The sequence below is a fragment of the Mustelus asterias genome, chromosome 27, assembly GCF_964213995.1.
Source record: "Mustelus asterias chromosome 27, sMusAst1.hap1.1, whole genome shotgun sequence".
NCBI classification, from domain to species: domain Eukaryota; kingdom Metazoa; phylum Chordata; class Chondrichthyes; order Carcharhiniformes; family Triakidae; genus Mustelus; species Mustelus asterias.
This window is the reverse complement of record NC_135827.1, coordinates 34,298,824-34,317,627: the sequence shown is the minus strand read 5'-3', so window position 1 is coordinate 34,317,627 and position 18,804 is coordinate 34,298,824. Positions and strand designations below refer to the sequence as shown.

Below are 18,804 nucleotides of genomic sequence, written 5' to 3'. Positions count from 1 at the left end.
AAACTCCTATCCCCCACAACTCCCCTATCCCCAACACCCATCTTCCCCAAAAACCTCACTGAGCCCTATTTCCTCAACCCCCCAACCTCTTCCTCCCTCCCACACAACCCAAATTAAAGTTTGTTTATTAATGTTGCAAGTCGGCTTACATTATCACTGCAATGAAGTTACTGTGAAAATCCCCTAGTCGCCACACTCCACCGCCTGTTCGGGTACACTGAGGGAGAATTTAGCACGGCCACTGTACCTAACCAGCACGTCTTTCGGACTGTGGGAGGAAACCGCAGCACCCGGAGGAAACCCACGCAGACACGGGGAGAATGTGCAAGCTCCATGTAGACAGTGACCCAAGCTGGGAATCGAACTGTGAGGCAGCCGTGCTAACCACTGTGCTGCCTGCAAATGGAGGAGCAGCCTCAAAGGGCTAAATGGCATACTCCTGTTCCTAAGTCCTGTGTTCCTAAAATTCCCACTTTTTGACGTGATCTTTACATCATGGGTTCAGTTTGGTGTCAGCATTAGTGCCTACCTTACAGGACCTTACAAACCACAATATCTACCGTTTAGAAGGACATGGGCAGCAGATGCCCCCACCCCCAACCGTACACATCATCCTGACTTGGAACTATAGCACTTTAAAAATCCCAGTATTCTTTCCCGAACAGCACAATGGGTGTACCTACACCAATGGACTTCAACATTTCAAGAAGGTATCACCTTCTTAAGGGCAAATTTGGCAACCCATCAACAAATAAACAAGTTTCTCTTGTTTTTGTGGTATGCTTATTTCTGACAAAAGGACATTGACTTGAAATGTGCACCCTGTTTCTCTCTCCACTGATGCTGCCTGACCTGCTCAGTATTTTCAGCATTTTCTGTTTTTATTTCAGATTTCCAGCGGCCTTAGTAGTTTCCTTTTGATATGTAAATTTCATTATTGCATGATGTGTATGAAAGTTGAATATTTATTTATGCCTGTTCCTGTGAGCACAATATTTATAAGTTGTTTCTATTTATACAAATTACATAACCTCAAATCCAGCATGTTTATTATTTGTACAACGTAACTTCCATTGAGACAACAACTCACTTTTGAAAAATGCGGGAGTGTGTTTTCAGGAAGTCACAAGCCCCTAAGGAAAATCATTAATATCCTGACTATCAATTTCTAGCCAGCAAATTAAACAATAGGACCTTTACATTTTAGCACACCACATAATTGGGTAATCTGGTCTTAATGTACCAGTTCACTGGATTCATACAAATATATCCATCAAGGTTGTGCTGTGTGGAATGACCCCTTGAGGTTGAGAAGACAAAACTGGTTTATTTGGAGGGGTTAAACACTGAGTGGGGGGTGCTAATAAATAGAGCGTAATTGGCAGTCATAGTGCTGCCTGGCACTAAAGGTGCTATATAAATCAAATTTATTGTTTTTGTTAAGCAGGCCTATTAGAGAGCACACATCTATTACAACTGTATTATGTGATTTCAGTAACATATAAATAAAAGAGGAACCGATTACAAATAGAGATTTTGTCCTTCTGTACTTGAACGTTCCCTGGGTACAGACCTCTGGTAATGTATTAACTTTTCGATAAAGGACTCTGTCTGTGTGTGCTGCATTGTGTTATTGTGTCACAGGTTTGCTCCTCAATATGTCCTGGAGAGTTTGCGTGGCTTTTCTCCAAATCAGCCAGGGTTCCCACTGACTTGAAAATGCACATGTGATGGTGAGGGAGCAAAAAAACAGAAAATGCTGGAAAATCTCAGCAGGTCTGACAGCATCCTGCAGAGCTAACATTTCGAGCTTTGTCCTAACGAAGGCTCAGTCAGACTCCCAATGTCAACTCTGTTCTCTCTACAAAGATGCTGTCAGACCTGTGAAGATTTTCCAGCATTTTGTGTTTTTTGTTTCAGATTCCAGCATCCACAGTAATTTGCTTAATTTGTGTATGATGTCGGGGGAGTTTAGATTTGGATTCATTTGTGATTAATTTGGTGGCCAAATTTCCTGTTGCCTCTTACAGCTGGATTCACACGAATTCTGGCCGCAGCAATGGAATTGTACCTTACCTACAAGTCGGCACCTTGTTAGAAATGTTAGGGCAGTTAGAAATGGCAAACAACTGCTGGGATTGACGACTATGCTTAATATAATGAAAATATAGTTCATTTTAAGGGAAAATTAGATTAAAAGGAAAGCAATTTAAAACAAAAAGATCCTAACTATTCAAATTAGAAAAACAGATTTCATAAGGTTCCCTTCCAATTGGTTATTAGTGATTAAATGCTTCTGTCACTTTCTAGGCATCTCATAGGTTGCAGTAAGCACGCAATTGATCCAATTGTTCTGTTTGATTGACAGGGCTCTGGACATGTTGGTAAAGGTGAACTAGGTGGAAACAAGGATTTGGCCGATTTCTGTTGACAGCAATGGCTCCATGACCCCGGTAACTACATGATTTCCATGGTAACCACTGCTGATTGGTCTTTAGCACGAGTACTGGTTTGCAGGATTTTGGCACTGTAAGAGATCTGCCATTGGTCCCTGGTAACCACATGACCAGCATGAAATGAAATCACAAAGACATTTTGACATCAGAGTTATTGGAACTGATTTATCACAGGCCAGTTACCAGAACCGAAAATAGAATGTAAATTGAGAAGGTGTGTTTATATTCTCTAAATTAATAGATATAGTGATGACTGAAAAACAATTGCAAGAAATATATATATAAAAAAAATACTGTTGCATTTCTCAATGGGTAACTCATGTTCTGAACTGTGGCTTTAAATCTTTACTGTGATCCCTCACGTTGCTGTTTGCTCATTATTATAATTAATGAATGTCTGAAGTAACATCAACAAAAACTTAACATTTCTATAACACATTAAGAAATAATATGTCCCAAAGTACTTCACAGGAGCATAATCAGACAAAATTTGGCATTTGACAAGCCACATAATGAGATATTAGGGCAGGTGAGCAAAGCTTAGTAAAGAGCTGAAAGTCTCACAACACCAGGTTAAAGTCCAACAGGTTTATTTGGGATCACGAGCTTTTGGAGCGCTGCTCTTTCCTCAGGTGAGTGGTCTCACCTGAGCACTCACCTGAGGAAGGAGCAGTACTCTGAAAGCTTGTGATTCCAAATAAACCTATTGGACTTTAACCTGATGTTGTGAGACATCTTGCTGCCCGCCCCGGTCCAACGCCAGCATCTCCACATCATAGTAAAGAGCTAGTAAAGGAGGGAAGAGAGGGGGAGGGAATGCAATCACTTGGGGATCTGGGCTCCTGAAGGAAAGGTTGCCAATTGTGATGTGAAAGAATTCCAGGGATTTCGAGAGGCCAGAATTGGAGAAGTGCACAGACCTTGTAGTGCTGGAGGAGGCGAGCAATGCGGAGGGTTCGACCTCGAGGATGAGAATTTTAAATTTGAGGCATTATCGCAGCGGGAGTCAGTGTAGGTCAGTGAACACCAGATTGATGGGTGAATGGGACTTGGTGTCAGAGCACGGGCAGCAGACTTTTGATAAACTCAGCTTTATGAGGGATGGAAAAACAATGTCCGACTCATCTTGAACAACATTCAGCATTACAATGTTTGTAATACTATTTAACTACAATTTTACAAAACTTGTTTCATGTGCATCTATTTTTTTTAGACTTTCCCGAATTCCTCTAAATGTATTTTTTTTTGTTGCTCTACTCCTGCAATGGATTTCTAATATTGAGGATGTGTCTTCTCTCCACCCGTTTCTTTAACGTCATCTTCATATTTCTTGGTTAGTTACATGACTTTCAAAGATATATGTTTCTCCATCCTGTTCCCCATAGTGGATCTGGAGTTGTTTCCGAAGCGCTTGCAACAGAGATGTTTTCCTTTCAGCTAATCTCCAATAACCGCCACCTATGCCTTCAACCGCCTTGACCCACCTTAGCAGTATTACTCGGTTATTAATCTCAACATCTCCCAAGCATTTCAGTTTAATGAGACAAACGAGCAAGAGTCGACTCAATTAATCCAACAATTTCTCTCTCTTTAACACTTTCGGTACCAACTTAAACAGTTGCAACTCTAAATGTTAACTGAACATCAACTCTCAACTGAACTTTAACGCTTTACTGAACATTAACTTTATTTAATTGAAAATAGATGCTACTGGGTTTAGGGAAAACCTTGGCCAAGAAATATCTCAATGTAGAATCTGTCTTCTCTTTGAAGATTCCTTCAGGGCACATTTCTGTGATGGGTAGCTTCGAGAGGATTTTGCTGGAGACAAAGCCTGCACATGTCTTTATCTACAAATTCTTCCAAATGCTTCCAGAAGATTTTCTGTCATCCAGCCAATTATGTAACCAGAAATCCATCACATGGCTCGAATACCTAATGACATTAATTGTAAATGACGCCATTATGCTTACTTCAGATGACATGTTCCTCACATAACAGCAATAAAATTCAATGTCACAGTGTCTACTTGAAAGTAAACAACTCCCCTCATTTATTCAACACAGGAAGCTTCAGTTCATAGTTCCCAGAGTAACTTTACGACTTCCATCTGGTTTTAATAAGTTGACCAAAAATCTCAGCATGCTTAATATTCAGTCAGAATAGCCGTTTTAAAGCCAATATTACCATTATTGTTGTTAAATCATTGTTGTAGTCATTCTTCCATCTCCAGCAGTTAACACTCCTTGAATATCTTCTTTCAGGCCCCAGTTCCCTCAATGATGACTGAAATATCATCCTAAATAAAACTGTAATATTTGAAGTTTTAACTTCATGATTTAATCTGTATAAAGTGCTGAAAGAATTAGTTTTTTTTCAGATAATCGCACTTTGGGGATTGTAGTTCCGTGGAAGTTGAGTGCAAACTCGTTCCTTCAGCTGCCGAGTCTCCCGTGTTATTGAATTCCCCTTCTAAACCTTTCCACCTTCCGACCTATCCCTCATCCTTTAAGATGCTGCTTAAAACCTACCTCTTTGGCCAAGCTTTTGATCACTTGTCCTGATACCTCTATGTGGCACAGTGTCATATTTTGCCTGGGAAAGTTCCTGCGAAGCTCTTTGGTACATTTTATTATAGTAACTGTGCTGTAGAAATGCAAATATAATTTGCATGATTTAGCAATCTGGCACATGCCTACACAGATAGCAGAAGCTGGACCTTCTGTAATATTTGCAACTCTGAGACTGAAATAGAACATGCATACAAGAGAGATGGAGTCCAAGTGGGACTAACCTTAAATGGCTATTTTTGTGGGTGTGTTTTCAGAATTTAAATGTCTTGACTTCAAGAACAAGGAAGAGAAATGGACCTGAAAGCATTGTTGGGGGGGGGGGGGGGGGGTTGTTTATTGTCTGTGTGCAGTTATTGATTTGACTTTTGATTTCACGTCATAGTCAATAGAAGTTTTGAGTCAGTCAGCATCATGGGTGTACCTGAAATTGGTTATTTCACACAATCTTACAACATGGGAGAAAAGATCATTGGGCCAGAATGAATTGTAATGAAATGTTGAACCAATCTTTCACTTTCAAATGTTTACTGACCTGCTGTATTTTATGTGCTTTCTTTCAGATTTATAGTACTTGTTTTTTTTTATATCTTGACTCAATTTACAATGTTGCAGTAGCAGAAAGATATTTCAGTCCACTCCTCACTAAGCATCGTCTAATGTGGAGACATAAGCTCTGCTCCGAACCCAACCTCCTGTGGCATTTCTCTCTCCCACATCAAACACCTTTTTTCGTTTCTTACACTGCAGTTGTATAATGTGGACCCGAGCTTCCACTCTGTGCACTGAGCTCTGTCAAACCTGTTCACTGAGGAATTTGACAAAGAAGAAACATTCATCCCATTTGTCAAAACAAATTTTCTATCCCAGAAAGCGACAGGTATTATGTTGGATAGGGTGGCCTATTTATCCAAGTGAACTGTAAATAACTTTCAGAACAAAGGACTACCAGCGTCGCACAACAAACCAGAGCCAGAGGGTAGATGAGGAGAGATTGCAGATCATAGCTCATGCGTAAAACAACGTGCTGCCTGAAAGAGTGGTGGAAGCAAATTCAGTAGTAGCTTTCACAAGGGAATTGGGTATGCACTTGCAAAGAAGATGTTTGCAGGCTCTTGGGCAAGAGTGGGGCTGCAGTTCTCATTGGATAGCTCTTTCAAAGAGACAGGATGTGCCAATTGGCCTCTTTTGTGGTGCATCATTCTGATTCGATGGAACATGTAGCAATTTTTCAGTAATTAACTCTTCCTGTCAGCAGACCCCCTTGTAGCTTAGTCCCTTACTGCTTGGACAATCCTCCCTCTTTTCCTGTTAAATACCGTCCACATTTATAACGGTTGCCATATGCCGTCACGACTGGTCAGCTTCAGATACTAAGTCTGAAAAGTTAAACAAAATTTAAGGGGTTTGGGTGACCTCGTAAGCAGCAAGGGTGGATTTAACTTTTGATCTTCTAATTTGAACCAGCCATGAACCTTCAGATGATTCCCTTTATTGGGCCTTTCCCAGATATAACTGGGCTGACCTATCCGTGAGTGAACAGAAGAAGCTCACTAGGTGTGTTGTGCCTGAGCTGGCACTTTTTGGTAGAGTTATCCAATTATTCCCACTCCCCTAATCTTTCTGTCTAGCCCTATTCATGTTTTCTCTTCAATTAATCCTCTTGCACAAGTGATTGTTGAATCTGCTTCTCCCATCCTTTCAGACAGTGCATTTTGGATGACAGTTACTCGCTGCTAAAAAATTGTTTTCCACATGTCACCTCATTTGCCAATCGCCCCAAATTTGAGTCACTTGGTTATAAATCTTTCTGCCACTGAAAGCTGTTTCTGCTTATCGATTCTATCAAAACTGTTCATGGGTTTGAGCAGGTTAAATCATCACCAGTCTACTCTCCCCCTCAGAGGAGAATAGCCTATGGTCATCTGGGACTATTACCTTTATCTTTGAGTATTGAGATCATAGTCCCAATGATAGTGTCTATTATAAATTTAATTTACTAATCTGGAATGTAATCTACATCTGGATTGTTAATTAGTCCCATTTTGGTTACACGAGCTTAAATCAATCCTTCCCAGTCTGAACAGGCAGGATCCGTGAAACATTGAGGAAATTAGATTCAGAAACTTCAACCCATTTCTGGTTCTTTAATCAAAAGTCAGAGGGTTGTTGATTCTGCACCGAGCAGGCAGTCTCAAAGGATATACAGAAGGAGGTGTTCTTAGACTGAGGTGGAGCAGAATTTTCAAATGCAACCAACCTTTGGGGTTGGGAGCAGTGTTGTGCTGGGCAGATAAATCTGAAAGTGACGGGCAATTCTACAGAATTAGTTAAGGACCCAGCCAATAGAGGATGACATTCCATGCAGATAATTGTGTGAAGTCTTGTGCATTGGCAGCAAAGATAGGTGGGGTTTATACTCTTTGCTATTGAGTTATTTAAGGGAGAAACTGAAAGAGACTAAGGGCCATTTATATACTCACCTCAACATCACTCATTGCTGAGTCACTGGAACAGAATTCAATAAAACAAATGAAATAGTGTCGATTGTTATGCCGTGTTGTGGTTTAAATGTACTTTTTGTACTGTGTCTTGGTCACCAAGAAGCAAGGGTTGATGTTCAAGCCTTGATGGTGATCCAGTGAAGGACCACGAGGCTTAAAGGATGGCATGGTAGCACAGTGGTTAGTATTGCTGCCTCACAGCTCCAGGGACCCGGATTTGATTCCCGGCTTGGGTCACTCTCTGTGGAGTTTGCACATTCTCCCCGTGTCTGCGTGGGTTTCCTCCGGGTGCTCCGGTTTCCTCCCACAGTCCAAAGATGTACGGGTTAGGTTGATTACCGATGCTAAATTGCCTCTTAGTGTCCCGGGATGTGTAGATTAGCGGGGTAAATATGTGGGGTTGTGGGGATAGGGTTTGGGGTGGAATTGTTGTTGGTGCAGACCCGATGGGCCAAATGGCCGCATCCTGCACTGCAGGAATTCTATGATACCTAATATCAGAAGACTAAACTAAAGAGAACTGGAAAATTTTGGACTATTCCAGCTTTAATTACCAATGAGCGAGAGGGGACCTTGTGGCCATGTTTAAAATAGCACACCGAAGGATAAAGCAAGACAGATTCAAGCAAAAGGCAGATTTCAGAATTATTGCAGAAGATCTTCACAACAGGAAGACCAAGATGCGCAGTGGCATTCTGGATACAGCAGCTGTGACAAAATCCCTGAAATAATTTGTATCCCATGCTGTGATAGGATGACTGTAGGTTCTTTCTGGATGACCTTTTTCATTCGCGTCTCTTTTGTGAGAGGTTAAACTTCCTTCTCAAGCAGATATAAAAGATCCCAAGGCACGATCTTGAAGAAGAATAGTGGCGTTCTCCCCAGTATTCCTGCCAACATCATTAAAACAGATTATCTGGCCATTATCGCATTGCTATTTGTGCGATTTTTGCTGTGTGCGAATTGGCTACTGCATTTCCTATCTTACAATAATAATTATCTTCGAGCATACTTCATTGATTGTGAAGTGCTTTGTGACGTACTGAAGTTATGAAAGTTGCTATCATAATAGCGGCACGGTAGCACAGTGGTTAGCACTGCTGCTTCACAGCTCCAGGGTCCCGGGTTCGATTCTCGGCTCGGGTCACTGTGGAGTTTGCACGTTCTCCTCGTGTCTGCGTGGGTTTCCTCCGGGTGCTCCGGTTTCCTCCCACAGTCCAAAGATGTGCGGGTTAGGTTGATTGGCCAGGTTAAAAATTGTCCCTTAGAGTAGGTTAGAGGGATTAGCGGGTAAAATATGTGGGGGTAGGGCCTGGGTGGGATTGTGGTCGGTGCAGACTCGATGGGCCGAATGGCCTCCTTCTGCACTGTCGGGTTTCTATAATGCAACCCTTTCTTGGAACTTCAATATGCACCTGTTCCATCAGGTGCATGACCTATGCTTGATGTAACATGCCCACAATCTAATCACCAAGAAGAGTTAACGTCACTGTGATCAACTTGGAACCTTACCCTTTTCACTAAGCGCGTGTGTGTTGCCTTAATTTAGAATAAAATCCCAATGAGTCAATAACCAGGTGATCTGCTCTCAAATTTGTGTTAAGTGGAGCTTCGTGATAACCAAGGAGGCTCCGTTCTCGCATGAACCTATCGCCATGCAACCCAATGTGCCTACAAACACGATCTATATCAAAAACAACAGATTTCAATACCAAACGAAAACACAGTAAATATGTGAAAAGCCCTTATTCAGTTTGTTCACATCTGACAATGGCTTGGCCTTGTACAAGGCTGGAGCTTTGCACTGAAACATGTCGAGAGTTAGCTGTGGAAAAACGCGATAATCTTTTTCTGCTTGGTATGCTGTCTTTGGCCGTGTCACTGCAGACTGCCATGCCGGGTATGCAGTCAAGCATGTTTTTGTGCCTCAGTGAGAAATCCTGGAGTATCGGCCTTTGAAGCATTGGCTAAGGAAATGGGTGGATGAGCAGGTGGGCGTTCTTCAGATAGTTCAGGGTCATCAGTCCATGATTTCACACTCTCTTGTGTGATCTAACTCTACTCTGGTCGGATGGCGTCACATGACATTTTTGGCAAATCCAGAGTTACCAGCACCACGCAGTATTGCAGCTTAACACGGGCACCGTTCTGCGGTAGAGGTTCCCAAACTATTATTTCACGGGGCTATCAGGAAAAGTATTTGTGTGCTGCCAAAAATCCAAATTTACAGGAAAATTGCAATTGGTATTTTTTTTTCACCAAGGATGAAGGAATTGGCGGACAGTCAATTGGACGCGTATAAGTGAATAATTAAATGTAATTACGGAAACACAAGCCTTGTAAAAGCAACATCACAACTAAGCTATTAACTTTTCATTTGCATTATTCAAACAGTTGTCGGTCCAGTGTCCACCAAATGAGCGAATACACTCTATAACGGACGACCATTTCGGTGCCGTGTGGATCAGACCTAGGTCATTGTAGCCAATGTACTGGCAGCACAGTCCTTCAGCTGGTTCACAGTCATTCTTGGTAGGGTGCTGTTTTGCTATGGTGAGTGAATGTTTGCCCGTTTGTTAGTATTTTCATTTTGGTTTTTTTTGTTTTGCAACCGTGTTAAACGCCGTGATGGACATGAGGCTGCAAACCAGAAACGTAACGATACGAGAAAATGAAAAGGCAACATCAGCTGGTGTTTTGTCAGGCCCAATGTGTGAAACATCTGAGTCAAAAGACCAAGTTGGTCCGCGAAAGTTGCTCATTAAGAAAATAAGACCCGACGACGATAATATAAAATCTGGCACGACATGCATTGGTTATCAGGAGTGACTAAAACCATGGTACATAATTTATGGTGATTTTCTAGCTAGCAGCATCCTCAAATGTTCATTTAAAAACACAAATTTTATATCTCCATGGATCGCTTTTTAAAAAATTTATACTTGGGTAAGGGAGAAAATCCCTTGAAAATATTTATTTGTAGGAGAGGTTTTGTGAGATTTGGCATCCTCCATGAAAGGGGTTCAAAATTCGGGAACCAATGTTGTGAGATTTGCTATTCTGCCAATGGGAATGGTTGAAGACTTCGGCATAACTGGAATTTTGTGCCATCTGTTTTTGACTTGTCGCAATTTCACTCCACAGACAACAGTCTCCACTGAAGTACACAACATATTCTTTATTATTTAGAAACAGCCATTTTGATAGTAATCTTTAGCCATAGGAATGTACATTGTACTCCAGATATGCTCTGACTGGCACCCTGTAGAACTCGAGCAAAGCACCTCTTTTATATTCAATTCCTCTCGCAATAAACAATATGCCATTTGCCTTCCTGTACCTCCATACTAACATTTTGTGATTCATATAGAGTCATAAAATCCCTACAGTGCAGAAGGAGGCCATTCAGCCCATCGAGTCTGCACCGACCATAGTCCCCCAGGCCCTATTCCCATAACCCCTCATATTTACCCTACTAATCCCCCTGACACTCGGTTAATTTAGCATTTAGGCCAATCAACCTAACCCGCACATCTTTTGGACAGTGGGAGGAAACCGGAGCACCCGGTGGAAATCCACACAGACACGGGCAGAATGTGCAGACTCCACACAGACAGGGACGTCTGTCTGTACCTCAGAGCAATCTCATTCCGTTTAAATAACATGCTTTTCTATTCTTCCTGCGAGTGGGCAAGTACACTTTTTTCTAGATTATATTCCATCTGCCAAATATTTGCCCACTTTACCTATTTTTATTCTTTTGCAGACTCGTGTCCTCTTCACATCCAGCTATCTATCTTTGAATCATCAGCAAATTTAGCAACCATACATTCAGCCCCTTTGTTCAATTCATGGATATAAATTGTAAGTAATTGAGGCCCCAACATTGATCCTTGTGACACTCCACTCATTGCATCTTGCCAACTCGAAAATGACCCATAGTGACTCTCGTAGCTAATCAATCCTCTATCCATGCTAATTTGTTATCCCCATTGAGCTTTTATTTTGCACAGTAAGCTTTGATGTGATACCTTGTCAAATGCCTTTTGGAAATCTAAGTTCATCATGTCCACAGGTTCCCTTTATCCAACTTGCTTGTTACTTCCTCAAATAACTCATTAGTCAGATATGATTTCTCTTTCACATAACAGTGACTCTATTTGATTGCGTTGAGATTTTCTAAGTGCCTGCTATAATCTCCTTAATAGATTTGTCCTATGACGGAGGTTAAGCTAACTGGCCTGTAGTTTCCGGCTTCCTGTCTCCCTCCTTTCTTGAAAGAGAATCATATTCATGACTGACTAATCTAATGTGATCTTTCCAGAAGCTAGGGAATTTTGGAAAATTAAAACCAATGCTTCTACTACCTCAGCCACTTTAAGACTCTAGGATGAAGTCCATCGGGATTGGAGACTTGTTAACTTTTAGTTCTAATGATTTTCTTAGTACTCTTTCCTTGGTGATTGTAGTTGTTCAAGTTCCTCCCTTTCACCTCTTGGTTCACAATTTTATCTGGGATCTTTTTGTATCATCTACATAGAAGACAGATGCAAAATATCTATTCAATTCATCCGCCATTTCCTATTTACCATTATTAATTCCCCAGACTCTCTGCAGGATCAGCACTCAGTTTACTTGCATTTCCTTCTTAAATACCTGTAGAAATGCTTAATAAGTTTTTATATTTCTCGTCAATTTTTTTCTCATACTCCCTTTCTCCCTTAATAACATTTTTGTCATTCTTTGCTGTTCTTTATATTCTGTCCAATCTTCTGACCTGCCTCTCATCTTTGCAGAATTATATGCTTTTTCTTTCTTTCAATCTGATACTATTTTTAACTTCCTTCAGTCGTCATGGGCTGTGCATCCTTCCCTTTTCTATCTCGCTGGAATGTATCTTTTCTGAGTCGTCCAGAAGTGAGGGTGAGTGAAAATCCAGAGAGTCGGACTCACTCACACTCACACACACACACACACACACACACACACACTCCTGCTTTCAATCCTCTCTCTTCCCGCCTTGCACACTTGGCTCTGCCGGTGATCACTGCTTGTCCGACCGAAGACGGTTTCTATTCCACGTCCGTTGTTCGTGAGCATGTCAGCAGCAAATGTGGAAGAGTAAGGGCCTGTGATTGGAGAAGCACCCCTTGCAAAAATTCCCAACTTCCCTAATCTGTGTTATAAAGTCAGAGGTTTACAGCATAGAAACAGGCTCTTCGGCCCAACTTGTCCATGCCGCCCTTTTTTTAAACCCTGAACCTAGTCCCAATTGCCCATGTTAGGCCCATATCCCTCTATACCATCTTACGCATGTAACTGTCTAAATGCTTTTTAAAAGACAAAATTGTACCAGCCTCTACTACTACCTCTGCCAGCCTGTTCCAGACACTCACCACCCTCTGTGTGCAAAAATTGCCCCCTCTGAACCCTTTTGTATCTCTCCCCTCTCAGCTTAAACCTATGCCCTCTAGTTTTAGACTCCCCTACCTTTGGGAAAAGATATTGACTGACTAGCTGATCTATGCCCCTCATTATTTTACAGACCTCTATAAGATCACCCCTCCGCCTTCTACGCTCCAGAGAAAAAAGTCCCAGTCTATCCAGCCTCTCCTTATAACTCAAACCATCAAGTCCCGGTAGCATCCTAGTAAACCTCTTCTGCATTCTTTCTAGTTTAATAATATCCTTTCTATAATGGGGTGACAAGAACTCTACACAGTATTCCAAGTGTGGCCTTACTAATATCTTATACAACTTCAACAAGACGTCCCAACTCCTGTCTTCAATGTTCTGACCAATGAAACCAAGCATGCCGAATGCCTTCTTCACCACTCTGTCCACCTGTGACACCACTTTCAAGGAGCTATGAACCTGTACCCCTAAATCTCTTTGTTCTGTAACTCTCCCCAACGCCCTACCATTAACTGAGTAAGTCCTGCCCTGGTTCAATCTAGCAAAATGCATCACCTGGCATTTGTCTAAATTAAACTCCATCTGCCATTCGTCAGCCCACTGGCCCAATTAATCAAGATCCTGTTGCAATCCAAGATAACTTTCTTCACTGTCCACTCTGCCATCAATCTCGGTGTCATCTCCAAACTTTCTAACCATGCCTCCTATATTCTCATCCAAATCATTAATATAAATGACAAATAACAGTGTTACTGGCATTCTGAACAGTGGCCCCAGAGCTACATAGTATGGCTTTCGGGGGCCATAACCCAGGCTGCGGGTTGAGCGGCACAGTGGTTAGCACTGCTGCCTCACGGCGTCATGGACCCGGGTTCAATTCACAGCTTGGGTCGTTGTCTGTGTGGAGTCTGCATGTTCTCCCCGTGTCTGCCCGGGTTTCCTCCGGGTGCTCCGGTTTCCTCCCACACTCCAAAGATATGCGGGTTAAGCGGATTGGCCATGCTAAATTGTCCCTTAGCGTCAGGGGACCTAGCTAGGGTAAATAGGGTTACGGGGATAGGGCCTGGCTGGGATTTGTTGTTGGTGGAGACTCTGGGCTGAATGGCCTCCTTCAGCACTGTAGGATTCTATGATTCTACTGCAGTCACAACACACTGCCTGTCCGGCCATCTTAATTCTGTGTTAATTAATTTTCTTTCTTAAATAACGATTAAACCTTACTATTACCGCTGAAAGGTTTACTAATTGTAATAAACCTTACACTTACTATTAAATTACCTTCATTTTGAAAGATTTATGAGCAAAATGCTCACCAACCCAATCACTTACCTGGGTGTTTTAACTGACCCTGCTCTGAACTTTCACTTTTAAATAGGGTGAGAAGACTTTGCGGGATTGCTGTCCGTCTGGAAACCAACTTGTGATTTGGCACCCCCATGTGGTCAGAAAAATGTGCTGCACCATCAGGAAGCTTTGCCAGAAGGCTTTACATTTTATCTGGTGTTTTTCATAACCTCAGGATGTCCCAAAGCACTATACAGCCAATTAAGTACTTTTGAAGTGTAATTACTGTTATAATGTGGAAAGCGTGGCAGCTAATTTGCAACAGCAGTGTCCCACAAACATCAATAAGATAATGACCAAATAATCTGCTTTTCAAGGATGTTGTTCAAGGGATAAATATTGGCAAAGGCTCCCTTGCTTGTCTTTAAAATAATGCCAGAACGCAGAAGGAGGCTATTTAGTCCAGCATGCGTGCACTGCCTCTTTCAAAGAGTTATCCAACTAGTCAAACTCCCCTGCCCCACACTTTTTCCCTTTTCAAACATGTATATAAATCCCCCTTCATTCTGCTTCCATTACCCTTTTCAGATCATAACAACATGTTACTTAATCTCCTAATACCACCTGTATTTTTTTCACCCACTGACGTTATTACCTGGCCTTAGCTTCATTGTACTGTGCGCTTGGGTTGGTTAAGATACTGCAACCTGTATAACTCCTTAAATTCTTTACCCCCCAGTCCAGGATCTTTTGTGTTTGAGAGCAAAGAACATAAGAACATAAGAAATAGGAGCAGGAGTAGGCCATCTAGCCCCTCGAGCCTGCCCCGCCATTCAATAAGATCATGGCTGATCTGACGTGGATCAGTACCACTTACCCGCCTGATCCCCATAACCCTTAATTCCCTTACCGATCAGGAATCCATCCATCCGCGCTTTAAACATATTCAGCGAGGTAGCCTCCACCACCTCAGTGGGCAGAGAATTCCAGAGATTCACCACCCTCTGGGAGAAGAAGTTCCTCCTCAACTCTGTCTTAAACCGACCCCCCTTTATTTTGAGGCTGTGTCCTCTAGTTTTAACTTCCTTACTAAGTGGAAAGAATCTCTCCGCCTCCAAAGAGAGGTCCTTGGTTTAATGTCTCTTCCCGAAGACAGCACGTCCAACAGTGCAGCACTCCCTTGGTATTGCAGCGGAACTTCATCCTAGATTTTTCTGGGCTAGGTCAAAGACACAATGTTTAGAATCTGTTCTGAAAAAGGATCTGTAACATACTTTTGTGTACGTGCCGCTGTCTGCCCCGCTGTGTGTTTCCAGTGTTTGATTTTGTTTAATATTTCTAGAGGCTGCATTACTTTACTTTCTGTAAAATTGATTCTGTACTTTGATGTTCATGGTGGCACGGTGGTTAGCACTGCTGCCTCACAGCGCCAGGGACCCGGGTTTGATTCCTGGCCACTGTCTGTGCGGAGTCTGCACCTTCTCCCCGTGTTTGCGTGGGTTTCCTCCGGGTGCTCCGGTTTCCTTCCACAGTCTGAAAGATGTGCTGGGTAGGTGCATTGGCCGTGCTAAATTCTCCATCAGCGTACCGGAACAGGCGCCGGAGTGTGGTGACTAGAGGATTTTCATAGTAACTTCATTGCAGTGTTAATGTAAGCCTACTGGTGACACTAATAAATAAACTTTAAAACCAAGCTGGTCAATCTTCTGTTTGGAGGGCTATACTGGATTGCATGTACATGGAAACATTTTCTGTGTTTTTAAATGGCTTTCAGTGAATGATGGTATGTACAGTATTTGCACAAGGAATTACACCTGGATGTTGAAAGCTGCCATGCCACTGGCAAACGTCTATGCCAGATGAAGTCATTTTTATACAATGCAGTCTTCAAAGCAAAGAAATAAAGTTCACCCAAGCAGACAACTGCAATTTCAATTGTAATTGGCCTGAAATTGTTATTTTTGTATTTCAGTTACCATATCCGAAGATTTTCCTAATTTGTACCTTGTGTAGAGCCAAGATGGATCATTTTAGGTTGAATTTAAAATTGCTCGTTAAAACTGATGGAATTGCCACCAGTAAAGAGAGCTGTGTGTAGTGATGATTTCATTGGGGGACAGTACTCGGTTTTGTAAGATATTGGAAAAATAAATTCTTCGGGCAATTAGCAATTCTTAGTTTTATGCTCCCTGATAACTATTTAAGTGCTGTCATTGGAATGCTGTTGATACCAACATCAACCATGCTTACAGGTATACTGAGTAAAGCTCCCAGCTACTGGGAGCAGCAAGGTGGCACAGTGGTTAGCACTTTTGTGTCACAGCGCCAGGGACCCGGGTTCAATTCCTGGTCTCAGGTCACTGTCGGTGTGGGGTTTGCACATTCTCCCCATGTCTGTGTGGGTTTCCTCCAGGTGCTCTGGTTTCCTCCCACAGTCCAAACATGGGCGGGTTAGGTGGATTGACCATGCCAAATTGCCACTTAATATCAGGGGGACTAGCTAGGGTAAATGTATGGGGATAGGACCTGTGGTCAGTGCAGACTTGATGGCTGAATGGCCTCCTTCTGCACTGTAGGGATTCTGTGATTCTACTGCGCCCCAACCACTCAACAGCACCCTCTGCTGAATCATTGACATTTTCACTGACATTCTTTCTGGATTATTGCCCCAATTTAGATAAGTGTGTGATTTGGTGCTGGCATCCTGGTTTGCTGGCACCAGCCTGCCCATGGGTTAATTTCCAGAGGCACAATTTGGGGCGGAAAGGCTACCAACCCGCAAATGGCATGCAGCAGATGAAGGTAATTTGAAGACCAATTTATCGGAGGCTGACTGGAATTTGGCCTTTGGGCCTTCCACAGTGGCAAGAACAGTGCAGGTGCCCGCAGACAGCCTTCCAGTGACCGACGTGGTCCAGAACACCTTCCAGGCTTTGAGGTTCTCCCTGCCAACCTGACCACATCTGCGGCCACAGCCATCCTACAGTGGTAGCCCGGCAGCCATGTCCATTTTTATTTCTAATTTTTTTAAGTAGCTGAGAACATAGAACATTACAGTGCAGTACAGGCCCTTCGGCCCTCAATGTTGCGCCGACCTGTGAAACCAATCTAAAGCCCATCTAACCTACACTATTCCAATATCATCCATATGTTTATCCAATGACCCTTTAAATGCCCTTAATGTTGATGAGTCCACTACTGTTGCAGGCAGGGCATTCCACGCCCTTACTACTCTCTGAGTAAAGAACCTACCTCTGACATCTGTCCTATATCTATCACCCCTCAATTTAAAGCTATGTCCCCTCGTGCTAGCCATCGCCATCCGAGGAAAAATGCTCTCACTGTCCACACTATCTAATCCTCTGATCATCTTGTATGCCTCTATTAAGTCACCTCTTAACCTTCTTCTCTCTAGCGAAAACAGCCTCAAGTTCCTCAGCCTTTCCTCATAAGACCTTCCCACCATACCAGGCAACATCCTGGTAAATCTCCTCTGCACATTTAGAAAGTGCCTCAAGGTGAAAGTGTCCTGTCTCTCCCTTACCTGCCATTACTGGCTGCAGCTCTTCCTGTGCTGGAGGGCCGCCTCCTTCATTGGACAGTGAGTGCATCCTCGGGACGCAAAACGGCCAATTCTGGAAAAATTACTGTTGGATGAAGGCTCAACAGTGTGGCCCTCTCATTTTGATCCTTGACATTGGAGGCCCAATCCAAAATGCAGCATCGACTCAAGAACCTAGGTTGAAATTGCCTGTCTATATGAAACATTTACCAATGATGGAGAGATGTTCAGGCTGCAGCAAGCTACTTAAGCAAAGGGAATTTCATTCCAACCTTCTGTATCGTTCGTTGCTGACTCCTTGCCTTTTTAACTAAATGCAGCATTGGTTTGACTGCAGTTTTTATTAGCTGCCTTTCTTGTTTCTTGGTAGCAGTGTGTTGCTACCAAGTTCTCTTTTATTCAACACCCCGTTTTCCATAATTGCGCTCTTCAGATTGCATTTTCAACTTGTTCTAAGCTTCCAATGGAGGCATGAGACAAAAAATAGTTCCCCCTTTCATTGGAGTTCACAAGAATCTACAGTGCAAAAGGAGGCTATTTGGCCCATCGAGCCTGCACCGACGACAATCCCACCCAGGTCCCATCCCCGTCACCCCACATATTTACAGTCCTAATCCCACTGACACTGAGTGGCAATTTATCATGGTCAATCAACCTAACCTGGACTGTGGGGGGGAAACTGGAGCACCCGGAGGAAACCCACGCAGACACAGGGAGAACGTGCAAACTCCACGTGCAGTCACCCGAGGCCGGAATTGAACCCGGGTCCCTGGTGCTGTGAGACAGCAGTGCCAGCCACTGTGCCGTGCGGCCACGTTCCTAATGGATGTTTCATTGTGGATGCAGCTTTGTGGCCAAATGAACTCCTGAAGTGTGTCATGATCACCTGCTGTAATTACAAACTGTTTTGGCTGGCAACTTTTCCGTGCAAGATGCAGAAATCTTCAGGAACATCCGTGACTGAATCTTAAATGCTAACTGATATTCTGAAGAATTCTGTGATCTGTATTAAA

At 42.8% G+C, this 18,804-nt stretch overlaps 1 protein-coding gene across 1 annotated transcript in view; it reads left to right on the top strand.

The window, feature by feature from the left end:
* Nucleotides 1-18,804, top strand: part of cep164 (centrosomal protein 164) — a 220,549-nt gene that overhangs the window by 1,291 nt on the left and 200,454 nt on the right. The window contains exons 2-3 of the mRNA XM_078198959.1: nucleotides 2,369-2,453; nucleotides 9,925-10,083. The gene's annotated coding sequence lies outside the window, so the exon portion shown is untranslated. The remainder of the gene's footprint in view (nucleotides 1-2,368; nucleotides 2,454-9,924; nucleotides 10,084-18,804) is intronic.